The sequence below is a fragment of the Podarcis filfolensis genome, assembly GCF_964270895.1.
Source record: "Podarcis filfolensis genome assembly, chromosome: 5".
NCBI lineage: Eukaryota > Metazoa > Chordata > Lepidosauria > Squamata > Lacertidae > Podarcis > Podarcis filfolensis.
In genome coordinates, this window is record NC_139608.1 from 32186069 (window position 1) to 32210764 (window position 24696).

General features: G+C 41.6%; 1 long non-coding RNA gene across 1 annotated transcript in view; it reads left to right on the forward strand.

Moving 5' to 3' along the window:
• Positions 1–454: 454 nt before the first annotated feature.
• The window catches only part of LOC310762667, a 263773-nt gene continuing 239531 nt past the window's right edge, over positions 455–24696 (forward strand). The window contains exon 1 of the long non-coding RNA XR_014548124.1: positions 455–509. This is a non-coding gene — a long non-coding RNA (uncharacterized lncRNA). The remainder of the gene's footprint in view (positions 510–24696) is intronic.

Here is a 24696-nt window from a genome sequence, read left to right on the forward strand (position 1 = left end):
AATAGATAAAAAGGTACCACTCTGGCGGGAAGGTAAACAGCATTTCTGTGCATTGCTCTGGTTTCACCAGAAGCGGCTTAGTCATGCTGGCCACATGACCTGGAAAAACTGTCTGCGGAAGCAGACAAACGCCAGCTCCCTCAGCCTGTAAAGCGAGATGAGCGCAGCAACCCCAGAGTCATTTGCAACTGGACTTAATTGTCAGGGGTCCCTTTACCTTTTACCTTTTTATGGGCAAGCACTGAGCTCACATTGGCAAGTGCATATGGACATGTGTATAATAATAATTTGTAAAATGCCAAACTATTAAAAGTGCAACATGCAGTGGCGTAGCGTGGGGGGTGCAGGGGGGGCCGGCCGCACCGGGCGCAACATCTGGGGTTAGGGCAAATCCACGGGTTAGGGGGCGCAAATCCACGGGTTAGGGGGCGCAAATCCACAGGTTAGGGGGCACAAATTACTTGCCTTGCCCCGGGTGCTGACAATACACGCTACGCCACTGGCAACATGTAAAAAAGAAAGAAGAATAAATTTGTTCCCAAGCAATTTCAGTGACAGATGAAAATGGGTTCACGGAAAGCATTCTATATGCTGCTTTCCAGCATTACTGTTAGCATCATTGCCGATTTTTTTATTTGCAAAAGGTGCTACAACATTATGCCTGTATTTATTATTTTTGTATATTATCAGTTTAAAAAAATGACAGCAGAGTACTTGGAAACACACTGGCAGCCGGCCAAGATGTTTCAGAACTGGAATGTTGTGTTCTTTGCGCATCTTTGTTTCCGTATTGTGCCAGAAGCACAGACACTGCAATGCAGAGAAGACCCTTGGATTGGGAACCATACCGTCAGAAATGAGTGAAGGAATGGTGTTGAATGCAGACGATGGTGCTCAGGGTAGAGAACTCAAACAAGTGGAGTAGGGGTTTAGTGAGTACTTCTGGCCCTTTTATTTTGAAAGTTGACTTATGCATGTGAATATCTGAACATCTTATTTATGCAGCAAGATAAAGTGTGATTTCTTAAAGCATCAAAAGCAATGGTAGCCATGTTGGTCCATAAGACTTTATGGACAATAACTTCATTCAGAGCAACCAAAATGTCAAAAAAAGTGCCACACTTTTGAATTCTCCAGAACTCTTTGTCAGGCAAGATGTTGCATATCTTGTTGCATATCTCGTGTAATAGCTTGTCTGATGGAAAGTTTCAGAGAACTTGAAAGCTTGCTACAATTTTGTGACCTTGTGATTGGTACTAATAAAAAACACAACTCAACCGCGGATTTCGGAGCTCCTGGTCACTGATTAAAATATGAGATTGAGATTCAGCAGATAACCATTCCTGTTGTGCTTTGAATTGGTAGCCTTGATGATGAATGACAGAGCAGGAAATGTTAATGCAATGAATGAATGAATGAATCACCATGGTGGTATCACAACTGGAGTGGGGCCAGCCCACCACTCCACATATACATTTTTGACAAAAAATTATCTTTGTTCTGTAATAAATCTCTTTCTAATTGTGAGCTTTGGTCTGAAAACCCATTTTTCTTGTCTGGTTTTAACATATCATGTAATTGGTGATACTGTAACCAGTCCATAACTTGGCTCCTTAAGTCTTCCAATGGTTTCAATCTGGGTTCACTCTCTGAAAACAAAACTACTCTGAATGCCTACCAGCCAGGCAAAAATACTCAAGGATGGGAAGCAGGAGTGGCAAGAGGAGCGGCCTGGGAAGTAGGTGTGGCCTCGGATATTCCAGTGGCCAGACAGTAAGGCCTGGAAGGGTGTGTTGGCTGCCCAGGCCTCAGTTACCCCTCCACTGTGGTCTGCACAAAGGTGTTCCTAACTGCTGTTCATTGTTGGTTTTATTTTTAAGTGAAATATTTTTACTTTTAAACGAATCAGTGAAAAACTAGTGGAAACACCAGTTTCCACACTCAGTTTAAAGAAAGGCAATTGTTCCCATAGGGATGTTTGCAATCAGGAAGCCCAAGCAGCTGGGGAGGCTGCAAGGTGCTGGAAAAAAATGAAAGGAAAGAAAGAAGGAAGGAAGGAAGGAAGGAAGGAAGGAAGGGGCTCAATTCTGCAGCCACTGAAATTATAAAGAAATAGAGCTGGAAAAACAGAACTATCTTTCACAGGGAAAGAAATATTTTGTGAAACTGGAGCACAGAGTTCAGCATAGTACTAATTTACATCATGCATGCCTTCACTGGCTGTTACCCCGTCCACTCAATTTTATATTTCTGTGAGGCGTCCACTGGGGTGACAGATAAAGTAGCAGCTTCAACTCTGTGAACTGACTCTCACTTCTGCTTGACATGGTTAAGTTACTGTTTTGCATTTTTAACAGAGCAGGCTTGTATCTTTCATCAGCTTCCTAAAGCAATTAGGAGAATTCTCTTCAGTCAGCAGACTGTTTTCATACTGTGAGGAAAGTGGGGGGCAAAGAAATGTGTAATAGCACTTGGCTGCAGTTCCTCAGAGAAGCGATTCACTGGCATTTCGGGCTTTTTTCCTGTTCAGCAAGGATTGTACCACAGGAACATTCGGATCATCAGTTTGCCTGTAAATGATCTTAACCATGCATCTGAAAATTAGTTTCTCATTCAGGGCTAGTTTTCCACCCCCTCTCACTTTCCCCCACACCCTTCAAGAGATGCTTCCTTTAGGATTTTATTTAAAGAAACTCCAAAGTGCTGACAGCCTCATTTAATTTATCTCTGCACTGGCTTTTTGTCACAGAGATAGCACAGTGAAATTGAAGAAGTTTGGGAGTTTGCTGTATATCAAGGTATATTGGTCGTAAAAGCTTAAATCATAGGAAAGGGGAAAAGATTAACCCATTCTAGTATATCACACTGCCAAAAAGAGCAATAACATTCCACTAAGGATGCGAAGAACTGAGATCGGAAAACCAAAATAAGGGTTATAAACACTGGAATACATCCTTATCACTGTCACGCACTTGGATTTATATGTGTAATATTCCAAGTGCAGAGATGAGAAAATAACCTCAAACCAAGTTTGGTACAAAAATAATAATAAAACAAACGAAGAGTTTGTTTTTTGTTTTAAAAAGTGTTATTCCCTTTAAAATTTGCAGTACAATCAAGCAACAATTATGAACCCATTTTACACTATCCCTCATATAAATGATCTATATCTCTGTAATCCTAACTCTATGCCTCAACAGCAATAAAAGCGGGGAAGGAGGTAGCTAGGTTCAGAAAGAAGTGTGGGTAGCCAAGTTCACGTGTGACAAAGCATCACAATCTCTCTGCCCAAAAACCAGTCAGGACACATTGCATTGGATCAAATGAGGGCCACAATTAGGCCCCTCGATTATATTGGGTCTCCTCTGAGTAAAGGTTAGTTGAATACCACAGCTTGCTCTGTGTGGTTGATTTTTGCAGGCTTTGATAGAAAATAACTATTGCAGAAAAAAAGATAAAGGAATGCAAATAATAATAAAAAAATGACCCGGGAAACTGCAGATGTCTTAATAATGAAAAGATTTGAAGTATCTTACTATCTTTGCAAATAATCACAAACCAGTATAGCCCTGTGCTAGAATGCGTATGCATCTATCAACTTGCAATGCCCTTATAATGGGATTATTGTGCAGAATAATTTATTTTCTATCAAAAGTTTCCAAACTACATAGTTAGTGAGAAACAGGAATGTTGCCAAGCAGAATGGAGGAAACATTAAAATACGGGCCATTTAAAATCTGAACAGGGAAACTGTTTTGCCAGACAGTAGAGATTCTACTGGGAGGTGGGGGTTAGCCGAGGTGGTGAGATTGAAGTAGCAGGCAGGTGCAAACCTTGTAGTCTATTTGCCATTTCCATTTTTATTTAAAAGCCCTGTTCATTTTATTTGTTAGTATCGAAGATGGCAATGCTGGGACTATAGATTTATTATTGTCAAAAGGGTTATTATTTTCTGACCCTGCTTCATATTGAAAGCATCCATTATCCCTGTGGCATCCTGCAGAATATGTGTTATAAAATTGTTTGTAATATTTACTAAATGTGATAAACTGCCAGCCATTTAAAGAAAAGATGGGCACCCTATTATTATAAAATCATTCCAGGGCCGACTTCAATCCTTCAATGTTTCCAAAGTTGTGCTGATGTTCAGGAACTTTGACTTAACCTTTAAATGATTTTTTTTTAAAAAAAGAAAAACCCCATAAAAGGCCTTTCACAATTCCCTGTCCTATCCTGCTCCATAATTTGTAGTAGAAACATTGGACTAGATCCAGACTAAGTTAGTCATACTTTAGACCAGGGTGGTCTAACATGCATGTGGCCCTCAAGGCCGTTTGTGGTAGCTTTCAGCAACATTTGATGCTGCCCCCCCAGCCCTTGGGCTGCCTTTCCAGCGGGGCGTTGGGCTTTGGGAAGGAGGCATGAAGGCTCTGATAGGACCCTAGATGTTATGTACTGAAGTTCTCACTCTGGGCCAGCGGGGGGATACTGTAGATAGTTTTCACTCAGGTCCACATGCAAATAAGGGATTGAAAGTGATGTTCAGTGATTGGATAGTTACAGAAAATGGTTACTGTTGCGTTCTAGCGGAGCTCTGTATAAGCAGGCTGGCTGAACCCTTCAGTTCAGTTCTGTTCTGGCCTGTGAATAAACAAGAGCTGTTTGAAGAATCGCTGTGTCATCTGATATGTTCACCCACAACTTAACACTAGAGTCCTCCCACCTCTTTCCAAAAGCCCGGTTAGAGCTTTTCCAGCTTTGGGAAGGAAGTGAAATGGCTCTAAGACCCTGGTGCCTTGTTAAGCTGGCTTTGGGAAGGCAGCATGAGGGCTGGGAAGGGGGCATCAAATTTTGGCCTTGTTCCTCCAGCCCAACGTGAGAAGGCAGGGTGGGAAGTACTCTTGCGGCCTACCAGGTATGGAAAGCTGGGCCACCCTGCTTTAGTCCAAATGGCCAAGTTGCTCACAGGTAACTCAAATCCCACAGATTTCAGTGGGACTGTCTTAGTCTGGATCCAATCCAAGTGGACAGATCCAGCATCCTGTGCTAGCCCTTGCACTAGCAGATGTGAGTTTAAAGGTTACCCTTCCAGTTCTCCAGTGGAATATTGGGTTCTTGTTGTGCAATCTGTTGCAATCTTTGTTAATGTGCTTGCATTTTCCCTTGCAAAACAGCCGAGTCTTCTTCAGAAATCTTGTTCAATGATGTACAGTGGTACCTCTGGTTACATACTTAATTTGTTCCGGAGGTCCGTTCTTAACCTGAAACTGTTCTTAACCTGAAGTGCCACTTTAGCTAATGGGGCCTCCCACTGCTGCCGCGCCACCGCCGCATGATTTCTGTTCTCATCCTGAAGCAAAGTTCTTAACCCGAGCTACTATTTCTGGGTTAGCGGAGTCTGTAACCTGAAGCATATATAACCCGAGGTACCACTGTACATGTGTTTCCCCTCAAGCAACAACATCCCACCAGCTCAAATCTACCACTTTAACTTGGCATTGCATTGGATACAACCGATTGTTCCTATGTTCAGGGCCAGCATCTCAACGGGCATATTGTTACACAATTGCTGAGGACCACTCACCCAGTGGGTGGCTCCCATTGTCAGCCCTGGAGGCCCTGGGATAATTAATAATAATAATAATAATAATAATAATAATAATAATAATAATACGTTATTTGTATCCCGCCCTCCCCAACCTAGGCCGGGCTTAGCCTGGCTAACATCATAAAAACAACACAATAAGCATAAAAACAGACATGAATTAATTAAAATACATCTTAAAATTAATTCAGACAAGTTAAAATCCGGGCAGGTGGCAATTATTAGGGTGGAATTGAGTCTGGTTAATACTTGCCAGGACCAACTGTTTCCACTGATCATACAAGGACCTGTGAGCGGGTTGGGGGCCTCCTTCGGGCTTGTTTTATACAAAGGAAAGTGAGTCAAACTGCATCCTGCCCAAAGGCCTGGCGGAACAGCTCCGTCTTGCAGGCCCTGCGGAAAGAAGTCAAATCCCACAGGGCCCTGGTCTCTTGTGGGAGAATGTTCCACCAAGCCGGGGCCACAGCTGAAAAGGCCCTGGCTCTAGTTGAGGCCAGTCTAATTTCCCTGGGGTCCGGGATCTTCAAGGTGTTGTTGTTAGCAGACTGTAAGGTCCTCCATGGGGTATACCAGAAGAGGCGGTCCCGTAGGATGTGGCTCCTCTTCCTTGCCATCATGATCATCTGCCACCTCTGAGTGAGCAAGCAGTGACAAGAGCAAGGAAATGAATTTTCATTTACCTTTGCCTTTCCGTCTGGATCTGGAGTGGGGAACCTCATTCATCCTTCAGAACTCTTGCCTAGGACTCACCACTCTCCCCAGACCCTATACCTCACTCACCTTACTCTGAGCTTTCACCAGGTCCTTTTGCATGGCTGGAGCGTGTTATTGAACTGCACTGACACTCGGCTGATGAAGACTAGAGCGGTGTGTGGGTGTGTTGTATCTGACATACGGTCACCAGTCTTTTTAAACCAGTTTCTGTCTTCATTATGCCACTGTCAATGGATTAAATAATAATTGAGTTCATACAGAGCACTGCTCATTTGCAAGCAGCAGACATCTGCTATGTCCAATGAATGGCTACTGTGAAGATCATAACGTATTATCTGGGCACATTTGGACAACCTGGGGTCAATTCACACATTTCCAGGAAACAGTTTCTGTAATATACTAGGCAATAAGTTAATCTCATGCGTTTGGCCATCAAAATTGTTTTATGTTCTAGGAAATAAGTAACATTTTGAAATCATTTTTGAAATAAGCAATGTTTTGATTGTCTGGTATCTGGTCCAGTGTGGTGTAGCGGTTAAGCATGGTTAAGAGCGGCAGACTCGTAATCTGGTGAACCGGGTTCACGTCTCTGCTCCTCCACATGCAGCTGCTGGGTGACCTTGGGCTAGTCACACTTCTTTGAAGTCTCTCAGCCCCACTCACCTCACAGAGTGTTTGCTGTGGGGGAGGAAGGGAAAGGAGAATGTTAGCTGCTTTGAGACTCCTTCGGGTAGTGATAAAGCGGGATATCAAATCCAAACTCTTCTTCTTCTGCAGGGGTGGAGAGATGTGTCAGTTTTGTTTTTCTCAATTTCCCATTCTTCCACTTTTCTATTTGGTTCTCCACATTTCAGAATCAGTTTGTTTGTGTGTGTATATATATGTATATATAGATATATGAGAATTTTCATCAGCATTATAGTATGTATTTCTCCTGATGCACACAATTTGTATGCAATTTCGCATAAAGCACACATTTTTGCATGCAGTTTTCTTAATATACTCAATTTTGGGGTGTTACATTCAATAATATAAGCATATTTATGCAAAACTTTCCCATCGTGCACATATCTTTGTACACATGTCTTAGCTGGAAAACCGGATTGCATAATTTAAAGACATTACACATTATTCCATTGGACAACTGCATTGTAACATTTGGAGAAGTGTTTCAGTTCATCCATTCTTTTCAGGAAGTGTGGAATAGATAGGTTCACATTAAATCCAGAACGAACAGAATTTCTCCCTCATCCTTAATTCTCAGTAGAAGGTACCTTGCATTCCTGGCTCCTTACACATCAACAAGAACCCTTTACTCTGACGTCCCAGGGCAGGCTGCAACAATTTAAAGTGCAACATTACAAATGATTTTAAACAACCTGTAATTATAAAAGTAGGCTGGGTCCTAAAAATATCTCCCTCGAGTTCATCTTCAGCATTCATAAAAAAGCTACATACATAAAGAAATTGCCAGATGCATCTTTGTGGGGAGTTCAACAACTTAGGGACTGTCACAGATAATTCCCTCTTCTAGGCTGCCACAACCCCTGTATCCAAACTTTTGAGGGTGATAGAGGGCACCATTCAGTGCTGGATTTACGCATAAGCTAAACAAGCTATACCTTAGGGCCCCACTCTCTTGGCCCCCCAAAAAAAATTAAAGGGGAAAAAACTGGATGAACATTCCCAAAATATAAGATAAAAAACAAACAAAATAAAACTACATACAGTTAGAGGTTAATAATTATTTCACTATACTTTTTCTTAATTGTATTTCAGTTCAACAATTACATTGATAAAATACTTATTTTGTTATGTTCAAATGGCTTTAGATACCTATTAGGTCCATAAATTACCATATAGCATATATTCAACACAAAAAACAGCGACAATTTGTTGTTGACAGAGGACAGCTGGACATATAAAGGGCCCGATTACCTGCAGTAGCTTAGGGCCTCATGAAACCTAAATCCGGCCCTGGCTCCATCTGCAGATCTTGAGATGGTTTGAAGGGAAGGAGGCAGTGTTTCAGATATTTGGGGCCTACGTTGTTTAAAAACTAACATGAGCATCTTGAATTGAGCCTGGAAGCAAACTGGCAACTAATGTAGCTGTTTAAAAACAGGAATTATGAGTTCTAGATGGAATCCCGGCCAGTAATCTGGTTGCTGCATTATGGGAACTCTGATACACACATGGCACACTTTAGTTTGCTGCATCACCTACCTTTAGCTCAATGTTGGGGGCACTATTGTGTACTGTTTCCATAACACTGGCCCTCCTATTGCCATGTGATGCTAGTCAAGAGTGCTCTGAGCGATTTGAAGCCGTTTCTACCTACACAAGCACATTCTGAAGTGGGCTTTTGACTGTGAGTGGATTGTGCTGTGAATATATTGGGCTGAGTACATTGTAGATAAATTCTCCTGCAGCTATATTTTCTGAGTCAAACACAACAGTGCATCAATACACGTATAGGACATAAAAGCAATACAGGTGCCAGATACAATTATAATACAATATGCCTTGATTACCATCTGGTTGGTTTTAATTAATTTTCTTAATTGGAGAGCAATGCATTTTCTAATTACACATGAAAACACTACCAGTTAATTCCAGGTCTTTATCTCTTACACAAACTCTCCTTTAAGATTCACAGTCTGGCTCGTTTTAACAACCCTTGTCTCAGTGGACAAGGCTGTTTGGCAAACTCTTGACAATTACTCAAACTAATCACATGTGAAGGAACATTCCAATTTTGTAACTTGGGTACCATAAAAAATGAAATGTGGGTAATTTAGGCCATCCAAATAGCAGGATGAAACCTCAGCTAGAAATGTAATTATAAAACAATAGAGATATAGCTTGAGTCAAATTAAAAGTGAAACATCCTTTCTTAACAAATGCTACCAAGATGAGAGCAATGACCACTGAAATGGGAATTAATTTTCTCCACTTTTTTTTGAAAAAAGAGAGAAAATAATAATCTGTGATCTCACATCAACCTTTCAGTGAGCTATAAAACAAAACTTTTAAGCTTTACAGCAAAACCCATTAACACCAGAGGCCCCAAGAAAAACCCCAGCTGTAGCCCCATTTAGATTAGTCTGCTGTAGTTCAGTAGAAAAGCTCTGCTTTATATGCAGAATGTCCTAGGTTCAATAACTGGCATGTTTAGGTAGGAGTCATGTCCAGCCACAGATGTGAGCATGGGACATGCAGAGAGTATCATTGTATCATTGTTTAATTCACACTGAAATGGAGTATGCCTGAATGTGTATTACTGAAGGCTTTCACATTTTCCATGGGGTTATATTAAGCTCTCTGAGCAACTAGAGGGGTTGATAATTAACTGTTGTTGTAACTACTACAGTGTCATGTGGTGTTTAACCTTAGATCACATGGGAGGCTATTGAATTGCAAATCACCATCTTGGGGAATTGCTGTTTGATCTTTTGTTCCATGGGAGAAGGATGTGATAAAATGCTCTCCAGGAGCTCAACAGCCTTGGTGCTGGAATGCAGGCTAATGGAGCCTGTGTGTGAGAGAGATGTATGTCAGCTCTGATTAAATGTTACCAGTATTTTATATCCCAGAAGATAAGCCTGTGCTGGACATGCACATGATCTTATGGAACTGTTCGGATATATCGTTTACTGCTTTTTCTTCTGTTTTGAATAAAGTTCTGCAAGTAAAGTTTGAATCAAACTTATGGGTCTGGACAAGGTTTTGTTCCAAAAGGAGTCAGTTTTGTGCTTCATGCTGCACAAATTATCTGTATAGAGAGTGTACACAGAGGTTTGCCATTGCCTGTCTGGTTGAGTGCAGTTGTGAGGCTCTGGGTCAGGAGCCACCAAAGGTCATGGATGCACATCTGAGCAGCCCCACCAAGATATCTACCCAAACCTTGATAGTTGGTGGGGGCAGGGCCTGGATGGGACTAAAGCCCCCCCCCCCCCAGCCTGAATGTGCATGCATACATGGTGGCTTGACTTGAGCAAGCAGAAGTGCTTTATGCTGTGGCAAAGGTATCATTGGATGAAACACTATGTACTGCTTTCCAGAAAACATGATGCATTTGTGTGCTGAATTCATCCAATACCCATCCAATCCAGTACTGGGGGGAAAGAGGAGGAGCTAAAAGGGCCCAACCCCATCTCACCATCCTGTTTGATGGGTGCAACCTGGAGCTTACCCCTATTGATGCACGGGATTGTGTATAAACAGGGTCAGCCCTGCTGCATAATTTGGGTTCTAAATTATGTAGGGAGTCTATACAGCAGGTTCCCTGTTGCAGAAGTTTGGTCTGCAAAGGGCTGTGAAACTAGGCATGGCATCAACAATCTTGAGGGTGGTCTCATTCCTTTTCTCCCTCCTCACCTGATCACCACCAGAAGAGCTAAAAGCAATTGAGGTAGGTAGGTGAGGAATATTTTTCAGTATTAGACCCTGCTGTTCATTAATCCATAGACCAGGATTTATTATGTGCTTCACAGTTTGTTTCTGAAGCAATAAATCATTACTTCATATATATTTGCAAAGGTTTTTGTGAACTGATGTAATCTGAAATAATATTGGCTGTACTTAGATAATGAAATGTGCTTCTTTGCTTACAGCAAGTTTATGGTGAGTGACCTTTTTGCATCGGAAATAAAAATATAAGAAAAATATACACTGCAAGACAGACTCGCACACATTTAAAATAGAAATAAGACTGCGCTGATGTTTCTATCCTATTTCCTGTTTGAAAGCTTGCATTTCTCCATGGATATCTTAATTTTCCATACTTTTGAGAAGCTGAATAGATTTAGCTTTGAGAAGTTTAATCAAAAGAAAGTGACACTTCACTTGACTCCCAACTTTTTTTGTATTACTTTTAGATTGTAAAACATTTCATTACTCAAAGCCTTAGCTGTGTTTGCATTCACCATAAACCCTAATCCCAGTAACTGCTTGCCGCCTCCCACAAGAACTAAAATGGCACATTCTAAAGGTGTTAAAGTGTCAAAAAGAACCCTAGAGTGAGGAATGAAAACTATTTAAAAACACATCATTTAGGTCATGGAAAATAACTGATTTCTCTCCACACAAACCAGCCAATGAGATGAAAATGTTTTCTATTTTGAGTTTATGCAGCTCTTCTCAAGCATATTCCAGACTTGTCTGGCTCCTGGAAGTGTTTAAACAAACGTCAGTGTGGGTCAGTATGAATAAATTCCAGATGTAACTATATGTTTTACCCAGCCTGGAGTCCCTGCTTTCCTTCCAGAAGTTGGTGCCCACTAGGGTGACCAAGAAAGAGGATTCTCATCACCAGAAAAAAGTACAAAAGAGAACACAACGTTGCATTAAATTTGCATATTGTGATGTACATGTATAGATGCACATTTATAAATAAGGATTATAATTTAAGTAGAAATATGCATCTCACCACAGTGGGGACAACTAACCAGATGACTGGTCTGCTCAGTGTGCTGACCATGTGCTGCTAGATGTTGATGGGCAGCTTCGAAGCTGTCCATTATTTCAGACAGAGTTTTCTCCCAGCCCTATTGGGACTTTTGGCATGCAAAGCAGCTCCTTAACCAGGGATTTTAGCTTCTTTAAATTTTAAATTATTGTTCCTCTCAGAAGAAAAAGCTATCAAATCTCTGGCGCTTTTCATGGAAAAAGAATGGAAGATGCATAAAGGAAAGGGGTGTTTCCCCCCCAAAATCAAGATGGAAAACCATGGCAAATACATCTGGAAATGGGAATGGAAGACACAGAACTGGATGCAAATTAATGAATGCATAACAAGAAAAGAACTACGGGCTATTATCTCAGTATACAATTACAGTGGAGAAACCCTTCTGTGGACAAAGAGGGAAAGACTTGTTGTTTAATATGGAGGTTGTTGAAGTTATTGGAGGCAAAGTTGATCGTCACAGAGTCCCATTGTTCCAGAAGTGGTTTAGTCATGCTGGTCACATGACCTGGAAAGCTGTCTGTGGACAAACACCGGCTCCCTCAGCTTGAAACGAGATAAGTGCCACACCCCATAGTCACCTTTGACTGGACTTAACAGTCTAGGCAGGGATTCTTTACCTTTACCTATTACCTTGCAATGCACTGTATCCAGACAACAAAACACACAATTTCACCTAACTGCAGTGTTTATTGTATATTGATTGATAGATCATCCTGGGGTGATAAATAAGTACATTAAATCTTCACTTTCATTCAGCAAGCAATAATTGCTTTAATGGTTCTCTTGTTCAAATCAATGTGGAAGAAATCTTCAAAACATTTTTGCTCACATATGCCTACTGAAGGCATAAGATTTAGACCACAACATCAAATTGGTGTGCTGAATGGGTCTTACAGGGAAAGTTAGGAACATTTCTGTAACACTTCTGCACAACCTAGATTTCTCAAAATGCTAATAGATAGTAGCCTTCAGGTGTGTTTGTGTGTGTGTATGAAATTTTGAATGAAAGTTCATTTGCCTTTTAGTTAACTAAAAAAAACAACAACACAAAAAGTTCACTCCACAGGCTCGTTAACATGGATTCACCATGAGATACTTTGAGTTCCTTTGGGCTTCTCCAGGGAGGAAAAAGCTGAATATAAACAATAAGTGAAATGAAATGAAATGAAAGGTTGATGGAAGAAGTAAACAGAACCATCCCTCAAAAGCTGCATGACTGTAGACCACCAATCAAATAGATATAACAATGTGATTTGATGGATACAATTGAAACATTGTATGGGTTTGCATTTATAATAACAATATTTGTGAAACATCATATTGTTGAGGTGTAAAATAAGGATTATGAACTTTTTTGTGCTATACATGTATTTTACGTACATGTATTTCTCCCTGGGAAGGCAATTTTTGAGGGGTAAAAATTACCAGGAACCTTCTTATTTTGTACTAAGCTGATTATGTGTCGAAGAAAGTCGCAAATGGTAAGAGAAGAGAAACTTAGCGGACACATACACATGCACACATTCTATGTTATTTTACAATATGGTAGGGAACCAGAGGTGACCTACTTTTCTGGGGGGGTCTCGAAGCACAGAAAATCTTTAATGATTTATGGATTGTAGCTGGTGAACTTGTTTTCTGGATGTATCGTCAACTGAACAAAATCAACTTACCTTTCAGACAGTAAAACCATAAGCTGTGCATTTTATGTGGGCATGTAACTCATCTTTTAGCATTAATGATGCATCAAGGGCAGCATGCAGAAGCATTCATGGCAGAATAGCTCCCTGTGGATGACCCCTCTAGAGGATTGATGCAGGATTCTTCTATTTCTAACAGCATTCCAAAGTGTGTGGTTTTGTTTTTTTTAAGGAAAAGCAGAGCTTTTCAATAAGAGGCAAGCACTGTCTGTCTACCCTTATCTTAACGGTGTTTAAGGTCACCAACTTTTTAATATTTTGCTGCCAGCCTATTAAACTATCCTCCATCTTAAAGAGAAAGTATGACATGCAAGGGCAATTCAAAGGTATGATGACAAGCCAGGATAATAGGTCTACATATTTTTTCTCAGGGTGTTTCCAGATGGGGGTTTCTTGTAGGATCTATGCACCAGGGCTATCTCAGCTGGGGGGGGCGGGGAACCTTCCCTCCCCCCCAGCTGACTGGCGCAAACAAGCTGCATTGTCCCGGCCTGTGAGCCTGAGTGAAACCGCCTCTGCTCTGGAGGTGTGAGCTGGAGCAGTTTCACTCGGTGTCTCGCATCTTGTTTCTTCAACATTGCGGTATATCGCCAAACCGCGATGTTTGGTTCACGATACACCGCAATGTTGAAAAGCTGATATTGCCCAGCCCTAAATACTACCCACCCACTGGTCTGGAAATGCCTTCAGTCTCTCATCTTTATATGTTGCTTGATTTACTGTTTCATAATCCACCTCACTTTAAAAAAAATTTTTTTTAGTAGAATTTAGAATCAGCTAAAGAAGTAATTACATCTGTAGGCTTTTGTTTCATGCACAAACATTTGTATTATCTTCAGAAAGTTGCTTTCTGCCTCATTGGTCTCCTTGTGTTATATCAAGAAATCCTATTAATATCTAGCCTCTTAGCAGCATCTTGGATAGATCCTATATGATTTCAAATAGATCCTATTTGATTTTAATTAATTTTATAATGAATGTTTTTAGAATGTTGGATTATTTTGATTGTTGTTAGCCGCCCTGAGCCCAGCTTCGGCTGGGGAGGGCAGGATATAAATAAAATTTATTATTTATTATTATTATTATCCCCTAAAAGGATTGGCAGATGGGTGAAAAAGCCAGTATTCAGGGGACTTCCGGGTTAGCGCGATCGGCTAATGGCGGATTCCCTCCGAGCTCCGGATTGAATCGGCTGCGCAGGAGCTGGGTCTGGCCGCTGCGGCGACGCGGGGACCCTCAGAAATCACAGGCGCTGAAGCCTGTGAACCTGGTGACTTGGCGGGCACCATTTGCGCCCCCGACCTGCGAAGGAGCCTTTTTAAAGGCTTTGCCCCATTTACTCGGGCTTTGGAGACTCATTGCTCTAAATTATACCCAATTCTATAACCAGTCCTGAAGACAGAGTAAAATTTTTGTTAGTTGATGAAAACCCACGCATTACCCATGTGGTAGCGGTTTTTGTGATGAAGGCCATGAAAGCCAGGGAAAGATTTATGGACGACAATGCAAAGACCCCTTTAGAAACCTTTAGAAAAAGGTTTTAAGAATGAGTACTGATGTATAAATATGGATGTTTATAAGTGAAAATTGGTTTTTTCTTTAAAATGAACTAAATATAAAAAGGTTAAAAATTGGGGATAAGAACTTGTTGAACTAACAATTTGAATTGGAATATAAGAAGGGGAAGTGTGGGGAAGTCAGGGAAATATGTCACTGAAAATACGGATTGTAAACTTTATGTGTTTTTTAATTCTTTTCTTTCTTTTTTTGATTTTTTTTACTAAGATGGAAAATTTTAATAAACATTTATAAAAAAAGAAAAAGAAAAAGCCAGTATTCAGAGCAGCATCTGCTGCTCCTGACAACAGAGGAATTTGTGATTAAACAGTTTGCTTTGCTAAAACGGGAGACATTTATTGTAACAAGCAGTATTAACCGACACAATCTGATTATTATTATGATAAGTGAGACTTTTAACAAAGTGTAGTGCAAAAAATGCTGCTATTTAGGATTCCAGCCAGCTATCAATGCCCTTGAGGGGTCCCGATGGTGAGGGGGCTCCTCCCTTCCATTTTTTATTTCAACTGGGACGAGGCTTGGTGGTAGGGAGAGAACAGTGCACACATGTATCCAGCAGAGGGTGAGAGCCTGTGCAGTGAAGTGTTTGGCCAGATGTCCTCAGAATGAAAGCTTGGAGTTGGCAGAAAGCTGAACTTCCCTGGGTGTGAGTGTACTTCTGGATGGGCCCTGTGTGCTTTCCACTGTTCATAGCAGTAGACTATGGGGTTTACTACTGCTGTACTGTCCACCCTGCTGCCCAGTGGAACTGGTAGTGGTTTTGAGTGTTGTGCTGAAGGAACGTAGAATGATATTTTTGGGTGATTTCAACATCCATGCTGTCCTATCCACACCACTGGTCTGACACATAAAGGTAAAGGGACCCTTGACCATTAGGTCCAGTCGTGGCCGACTCTGGGGTTGCGGCGCTCATCTCGCTTTATTGGCCGAGGGAGCCGGCGTACAGCTTCCAGGTTATGTGGCCAGCATGACTAAGCCGCTTCTGGCGAACCAGAGCAGCGCACGGAAACGCTGTTTACTTTCCCGCCAGAGCGGTACCTATTTATCTACTTCCACTGTGTGCTTTCGAACTGCTAGGTGGGCGGGAGCAGGGACCAAGCAACGGGAGCTCACCCCGTCGCGGGGATTCAAACCACCGACCTTCTGATCGGCAAGTCCTAGGCTCTGTGGTTTAACCCACAGCGCCACCTGCGTCCCTTGGTCTGACACATAGGGCAGCATACATCCTTCATTTGGTATTTGCTCCAGATTGAGGAAGGTGTGGTCTGGAAATTGTGTGTGTGTGTACCATCCCTCTCTCATAATCAGACAACTTCCTGGAGAAGTTTGGGCTTAAAGCCCGCCTGTCCGCAGGGGTGGTAGACCAATTTAGATGGTCTACCCCAGGCATAGGCAAACTCGGCCCTCCAGATGTTTTGGGACTACATCATCCCTAGCTAACAGGACCCGTGGTCAGGGATGATGGGAATTGTCGTCCCAAAACATCTGGAGGGTTAAGTTTGCCTATGCCTGGTCTACCCCAACATTTTCTCCAAGGCCTGCAGACATTACTCCAGGCAAAGGAGTATTAGTCCCTTCAAAACCCACCGGAGAACAGACAATGTGCTTGTGGTGATGTTAGCCAACCACATGTTTATTCCACCGTTGTTTCTCTTCGATTATTAAAGCTTGCTGAGGGAGTATGACTGAGTGAATCCAGGGTGCGGTTAGTGCATCCTTGTGGGAAGCAATGGTCCCAATAGTCTTGAAAAAGGGCACTGGAGTTCCCAGGGGAGAGGGAATGGCTCTTAAACCACTCTGGGAACAGTAGCTTTGTGAGAGGGAATAGAGGTTTCCTAACAACTCTCAGCACTCTTGAACTGCAGCTCCCAAGCTTATTTGTGGGAAGCTATGACTGCTAAAAATTTATAGTGCAGATGAGGTCTTTGATTAAATGAACATGAAGCTGAATAAGATGTCTGTCTTGTCTCCCCCCAACCACAACCAGGCAATACTCTGTTGGACTCATGGCCTTCTCTCATGCCACTACTACAGAGACAACAGTCATTTATATGTTGCACTACTCTTGACCTTCTGATAATGACCTAGATTTGGTTTGCAAATCTTAATTTGCAAATCTTAATTTTAGCAGGATTTTATTTTCATTGGTTGGTTGTAGCCTGGCACTTGAGTTTCTTGAGTTTTGCTTTTAAAAAAGATTCTGGAGCTATTACTATTACTATTATTATTAATTATTAAGGATGCACAGAGAGGAGGCAAGCAATTCTATCTGAAGTTACATTGGTTCTACGAATTAATGTTTCATGCGTTCCTTAATATCTGTTTAAGGGCCTCACAAACGCTAACATTTTCCTTTCGTGAACAACAGATGGCGGTATTACATAAGATGATACATGATGTATTACTCCAAGCATAATTAAAAGCTCAGGGACAAGTTGTCCCTCTTTCATCATTTGAATAGGTCAATGACCAATTCATCACATTAAATTGCATTTTTAATAAAACAGGCCTGGACACCTAGTAGAGAACGTGGGTGGCGGGGTAAGGCACATAATATATTTAGTGCGTTAGGCATATACATTAGGAAATTTAATCAAAACAAATAGTTTTGGTTTCACTAAATCCTCTGCTTCTCTCAGTGAGATACTAAATGCAGTCTACATCTAAATGGGCTTGCACCAAGAGATATAAGAATCCAGGGGAGCTTTCAGACTGTCAATTCAGGTTGCACAATTATAGCTGAATGTAGGGGGCTTGCACAACAGGTCTGTTGTCTCAGAATATTTTTTGTCTTTGCTTTGGGTCAGTAAGGCAGAGAAAGGCCTCCCTATCATGCTTTAGTTATACAGTGGTACCTCAGGTTAAGTACTTAATTCTTTTTTTTATTATTCTTTTTAAAAATTTTGTTAAGTACTTAATTCGTTCTGGAGGTCGGTACTTAACCTGAAACTGTTCTTAACCTGAAGCACCACTTTAGCTAATGGGGCCTCCTGCTGCTGCTGCGCCGCTGGAGACCGATTTCTGTTCTCATCCTGAAGCAAAGTTCTTAACCTGAAGCACTATTTCTGGATTAGCGGAGTCCGTAACCTGAAGCGTATGTAACCTGAAGTGTATGTAACCTGAGGTACCACTGTACATCTTAGATAAATAGGTGGCTCTACTGCCAAATCAACCAAACACCACTGGGCTCCACCATATGACCCAGGCACCTTTTTAAACCATGTGCCAGTAGGAAAGAGAACTTGTGTTTACAACAGTTGATACTAGCCCACTTTCAAAATGGGGCTGAACTTTGTTATGCTGACTATCCTGAGAGCAGGGGCGTGAGGGGGCGGGGGCGGTCCACCACGGGTGCCACCCGGGGTGTGTGTGACAAGATGGCCCGCTGCCTTCCCCCCAGCTGTAGAGTCGTACCTTGGAAGTCGAAAGGAATCTGTTCTGGAAGTCTGTTCAACTTCCAAAACATTTGGAAACCAAAACATGGCTTCCAATTGGCTGCAGAAGCATCCTGCAGCCTATCAGAAGCCGTGGAAGCCACACCGGACATTTGGCTTCCAAAAATTGTTCAAAAACCGGAACACTCACTTCTGGGTTTCAATCATTCGGGAGCAGATTTGTTCGGGAGCCAAGGCGTTCGGGATCCAAGGTACAACTGTAAACTATTCTGCAGCTCTAACTACTGGGGGTCTTCTACACAGTGAACAACATATTTAAAATCCTTTTATGCCAAACCTACACAACTTTTGACACATTAAACTTTAAAAAGTTTGCAGTCATTCCTATAAGTAGCCCATTTGTTTGGTCGGTGAGCTGTATTTAGTTTGGCAGGTTGCTTGTTGTATGGGCTTTATATTATGCGCCAGTGTTTGAAGGGGAAAACAGAAAGAAAGAATGTACGTATGATTAAATGTTTATTAAAATTTAAATATTCAAGCTGTAGAGCGGCTGAGGGCGCATGCACCGTCAGTATGGGTATCGCTTGTGTGGAGTCCATACGGGCTGTCGTGCATGTGCAGTCCATACGGGCACTGCGCATGCACCACTGGGCGGTTCGCCCCACCCCTCGACGCCCCACCCCGGGTATCAGAGAGGCTTCCTCCACCACTGGCTGAGAGCTTCATTTAAATCCTATAGCAAATGTGTTAACGCCAGCACACAAGCAACCCCAACGTGGGAGGTTTAGAAATAGGATTGAAATAATTATTTATATCATATTGTGAGGATGAATGTGGGAAGAGGTACCACATTTAGTCTAGCAGCAGTTGTAGTAAATAAACAATTTTCATGGGAGGAGTGGACTTTGGATTTCACTGGGCTTGGAGATTCCATCATGGTTATACAAAACCAGGCTTTGTTGAGATGCACAGAGTCAAGTTTGCAAGAAATATGCATGCATTTCCAAGACTACTTCATCACATCGAAATCTCTTGTTTGAATGACATAAAAATTGCACACTCTCTCTCTGGACAAGCATTTCACTGAGCCAGGGACAAACTCACCAGATGGATCCCATTCCAAATCACATTAGCACAACAGAAAGAAAGAAAGAAAGAAAGAAAGAAAGAAAGAAAGAAAGAAAGAAAGAAAGAAAGAAAGAAATTAAACTGATGTATGAACAGGGAGCACACAGAATGTACTAAAGAGAAAGCCTCTCAAGGCCTATTAGTGACAATCCAAAATAAGATGTGGCAAACTGCAGCAGAGAGACTCTGGTGGAAACATGTCCTCACGGACCTATAATCAAAAGGATTGTACAGGTTTATTTATATGTAAAGGAAATGCACACCAATCAAGGAATTATAGCATGGCTAGGCAGACTAAGGCCTGGGGGCCAGATCCGGTCCAATTGCCTTCTAAATCCGGACCGCAGACGGTCTGGGAATCAGCGTGTTTTTACACGAGTAGAATGTGTCCGTTTATTTAAAATGCACCTCTGGGTTATTTGTGGGGCACAGGAATTTGTTCATCCCCCCCAAAAAAAATATAGTCTGGCCCCCCACAAGGTCTGAGGGACAGTGGACCAGCCCCTTGCTGAAAAAGTTTGCTGACCCCTGAATTACAGGGTCTCACTGGGAATTAAAAACACAATGCAATGAAACAGTCACATGCAAATAAAGGCATTCAAGCACCTGTGCTTTCCTTAGTAGGTTTTTACATTAAATGGCAAACTGTGTTATAAGCTCAGCGGTAAAAATTGCTAAATTGTGTTCACAGGAACACTTTGGTCTTAAAAAATGATGTGCACTTCATTAAGCTTGGTAGCAACTTCAAGCTGCTGCAAACTTTTCGTTTTTAACACGTTTCTACTGATCAGCGTGTGATAAACAGCTGAAAATGTACACAGCTCCATATATGTGTGTAGAGGAATGGGGTTAGGTGAGTATCATTTTCAATACTTACTTACTGGTATTTAATGAGACTATTTATAAACTGCCAACTCATTAAAAAAAAAAACTATCAAAGCGGTGTGTACAATAACAACATAAAACCATAGAATCATAAAATGCAGAACAAATGACCAACCGTGAATTGGATTAATTCTCTATAAAAGCTTGGCAAAACAAATTCATTTTGAGCAGGTGACAAAATAGCAGGATTGTAGGCACCTGACTGATTTCCATAGGGACAGCCTTCCAAATTCCTTGTGCCACTATCTTAAAAGCCCTGGTCTGCATGGAAAATAAATGAATATGAGATTATCTGTGGGGCAGTCAGGAGGGCTCTTCCACATGGTCTGGCTGGTGGATGAAGGTCAATATGATATTTCAGGTCACCTGATTCCAGACTCTTTATGACTTTGTATGCTAATGGCTTGGCTCGGTAATGTACTGGGAGCCACTGCAGGGTGTGATAGGCTGATATGGATCTGTTATAGATGTTTCAGTGGACATTTGAACATATGCTGTACATATGCTGAACATATGTTTCTCCATATACTGTATAGAGAGGAAAGAAGTTCACAGCAACAGCAAAATAAGATTCTAGCAGAAGATTTGTCCTTCCTTCATACCAGACCTCCCTCATCTTATCAGATGGCCCCAAAAGAAAGCAAAATGTAGGGGTTACCACAGACTATTTCCGGACGATGTTTCCCAGAGTTATTTCTACTGCAATCTGGAAGACTGATTAAATTTCAAAGGCTATTTATTTACTCTGTTCTGTTCCTCATACCCACAAGTTTTTTGGCCCTTTTGCATAAGTTTAATCATTTTTTACGTGTGGAACAGGGTGTGATAATTAGTAGGACTTACTATTAATGGTACACATCAAATTGTTGATAGGCTTATTAAAATCATTGCAGCCTGAGGCTAGTTTTCTAGTTAGTGAGAAAACAGCAGTGACCTCTGACGAAGCGCTGTGACGATGTGTGGGTCTGTATCACCAGCTGTGATCTACAATAGAAGTAGAAAAGGATATTTCAAGGCTCTAGAAGACTAAGTGTTCTTTTATCTCTGGAGATCAAGCGAGCATTTCCTGAAAACCCTCAGCGTAAACTTTATGTTTGGGTTTTTTATATTCGATTTATGACCATTCTAGCATGCAGGAAAAATTCTGAGGCTATACCTAACTGCTAGGCACGGAAACTTCCGAAGAAGAATAAATAGGACAAATCACATTTGCCCATGACTATGATAGACATACAGCTACGTAATAATATGAAATCCCTCATTCACCTAATCCTGTACATTTTATAGCCTCATTCAGAGCTTCTTGAACTGCATCCATGGAAAGTATGTAGGGTCCTGTACTCTGCCTGTTTTTTCCCGCTCCATGAGAAGATCTGCAAGAGTATTTCAATCACATCCAGCTCAGTACAATTGCAGTCCTCCAGGGCTGGATCCAGATGCAGGTTAAAAACTCTATAAATAAGTCAGAAATTAAATCGTTATGGCGAAAGGGGGTGGGAGCCTGTGTAAAAATCCATATAAACACTTTTTTTTTGCTCTCTGGCACCATCTTGTGTTGGATGTTTATAACCCATTCAAAACATATTGTAGCTGAGTCCCTGGTGATTGGGAACTCACAGGGCTTTTGATCGTGGGGATGACTGTAAACATGTTCAACACACTCCCACTCAATGCAGGGTATGCTTATGGGAATGTAGTCCAATGGCATCTGGAAGCGACCATGTTCGCTATCCCTGAGCTAGATAGACCAAAGGTCTGAAGGCAATTTTCTAAAACATAAGGGTTATACCAGAAATTAATGAGGAATAGGAACGCATGGTACAAATGGGAGTCCCATTTAGAACCTGTTTGTGCCCATTCATTTTTTTTATTTTTTTTGGGGGGGCTTATCCTTTTTTTGGTGGTGACAGCAGCCACTGCAACACCATTTTGTGTCCCCCCCCCCACAAATAATCCATATATTATGTCATTTTGGGACATGCCAAGAAACCCATGGTAGGTGCCATGAGTGGGTAATAATCAGTGCTTTTAGGGGTACAGTACTCTCATTTTCCTACTCATACTGAAATACTGCCCCTTCATGAGGCCAAACTGACATTCACAAAATGTTTAGGTGTATGCGTACCCCTGCATCCCCCCCAGAAAAAAGCACTGCTAATAAAACCACAGAGCCTAGGGCTTGCCGATCAGAAGATCGGCGGTTCGAATCCCCACGACGGGGTGAGCTCCTGTTCCTCAGTCCCAGCTCCTGCCCACCTAGCAGTTCAAAAGCACGTCAAAGTGCAAGTAGATAAATAGGTACTGTTCCGGCGGGACGGTAAACGGCGTTTCCATGCGCTGCTCTGGTTCGCCAGAAGTGGCTTAGTCATGCTGGCCACATGACCCGGAAGCTGTACGCCGGCTCCCTCGGCCAGTAAAGCGAGATGAGCACCGCAACCCCAGAGTCAGTCACGACTGGACCTAATGATCAGGGGTCCCTTTACCTTTAATAGTAGTAGTAGTAGTAGTAGTAGTAGTAGTAGTAGTAATGGCAGCCCTCGGTTGTGGATTCCTCCATCCCAAGAAGTTGCTGCACAAGAGACCAAAAGTCACAATATTTGTGTCAAGGAGGCAGCTTTTTTAAAAAACAAAACACTTCACAATCTAGTTTTCATCTGAGCAAGAACTAGAGAGTTTTAGTATACTGTGGTGGCTGACCCACCTCAATGCACTAAACATTTTTGTCCTATTTCTCTCAAGGAGAGGCTGCAGCTCGCCGACTTCCAATGAATCAACTGAAACAATATTGTGTTTGTGCATTTCCCTTCCATTAAAATGACAGTTATACGGCCTAGGGACTGATTTACCGTGGCAATTTGGTTATTGATAGAATGCAGGCTGTCCAAGTGTCCCTCACTGTAAGGAATATCCCACATTTATTTCCGTAATGTTAAATCTGACCTTCCTTACCTCATTGGCCCTAAAGGACAGCGCCTAGTCACACCTCTTAAAGCTGCAGCCCAGGACCCAATTTGAGACAAATCCTGTCAGAAGTAGAATACCAAAACTGTGTCTCCTGCTTTAGCATTTGGGAAGTTCATGTGTCTCTCCAAGACTTTCCTACAACCAGAACACTGCCCTTTTGCATCTATCAGCAGTTCTCTGTTATGTTTCCTGGAGCCAAATTCCAGTTTTATAACCAGAACATTCACTCTGAGTAAATGAACATATTATGCCAGCGTAGGACTGGAAAGCTCCAGCATAAGATCTGCTATATCCTTACGCTGCTCACCTTGGCTGATCTTGCCATATGGTTGTTCTCCAAGCCACTTCCCTTATCATAGGGATGTCTGTCATCCTTTAGTTAAGTAACTCAGAAAATGTAGTGTGTATTTGTGTTGCGAATTTACCAACAGAAGGGATACTGCAAAAATTCACCCTGTTTCAGGTGCCCTTGCAAATCTTCAGTGAAAATTCTCATTATTTTAAATGAGAAGGCAAGTTTTTCTAACACTCTTTGTGGATGATAATCCAAAGTGTAAATGAATGGAGAGGGGAATTAGGATTGTAGCTGCTATCTGACCTTTACATGTTCGTGTATCCAATTTATACATAGGAAACTCAGCTATTCATAACCAAGTGCATGTCGGAACTCTATGCACAATCCCTACTCTGCAAAACTGGAAGGTGTATAAATTGTGGGAAGGGCAGCCACACACATTAGATTCTAATATACCTTGCATTTTGTACTGTCTGCATGTTGTTATGGCTTATAACTAAAACTATAAAACTGAACTGAATCAAAGACTGGGGCAGGGGCGGAGTTTGATTTAAATATCAGGAAAAACCTGCCATAAAAAAACAAATAGTAATTGTGCTGATGGTGGCATTTCCAGCCAAAAGTACAAAAGATTGTGTCATTAAAAATCCTTATTGTTACACATTTCTTTTCTCTTTTTATTTACTTACCATGTTTTTATGCCACCCCATAAGCAGAGTTCTGTGGGCAGTGTAAATAAAAATGGTTAAAATACAATAGAACAATAAAAAAATTGCAGTGTGAAATGTGATAAAAGCAACGAAAAGCAATTACAATGTAAAGCACAGCACAGCAGAAATGAAGCAGTAAAATTAAATATAAACAGAGTCCTTAAAGAACTTTTAAAAAGCCACTGGCTCGAGATCTGTTCAGGAACCCGGGAGAATAATAATAATAATAAAATCTTTAAGTCCTAAAGAATA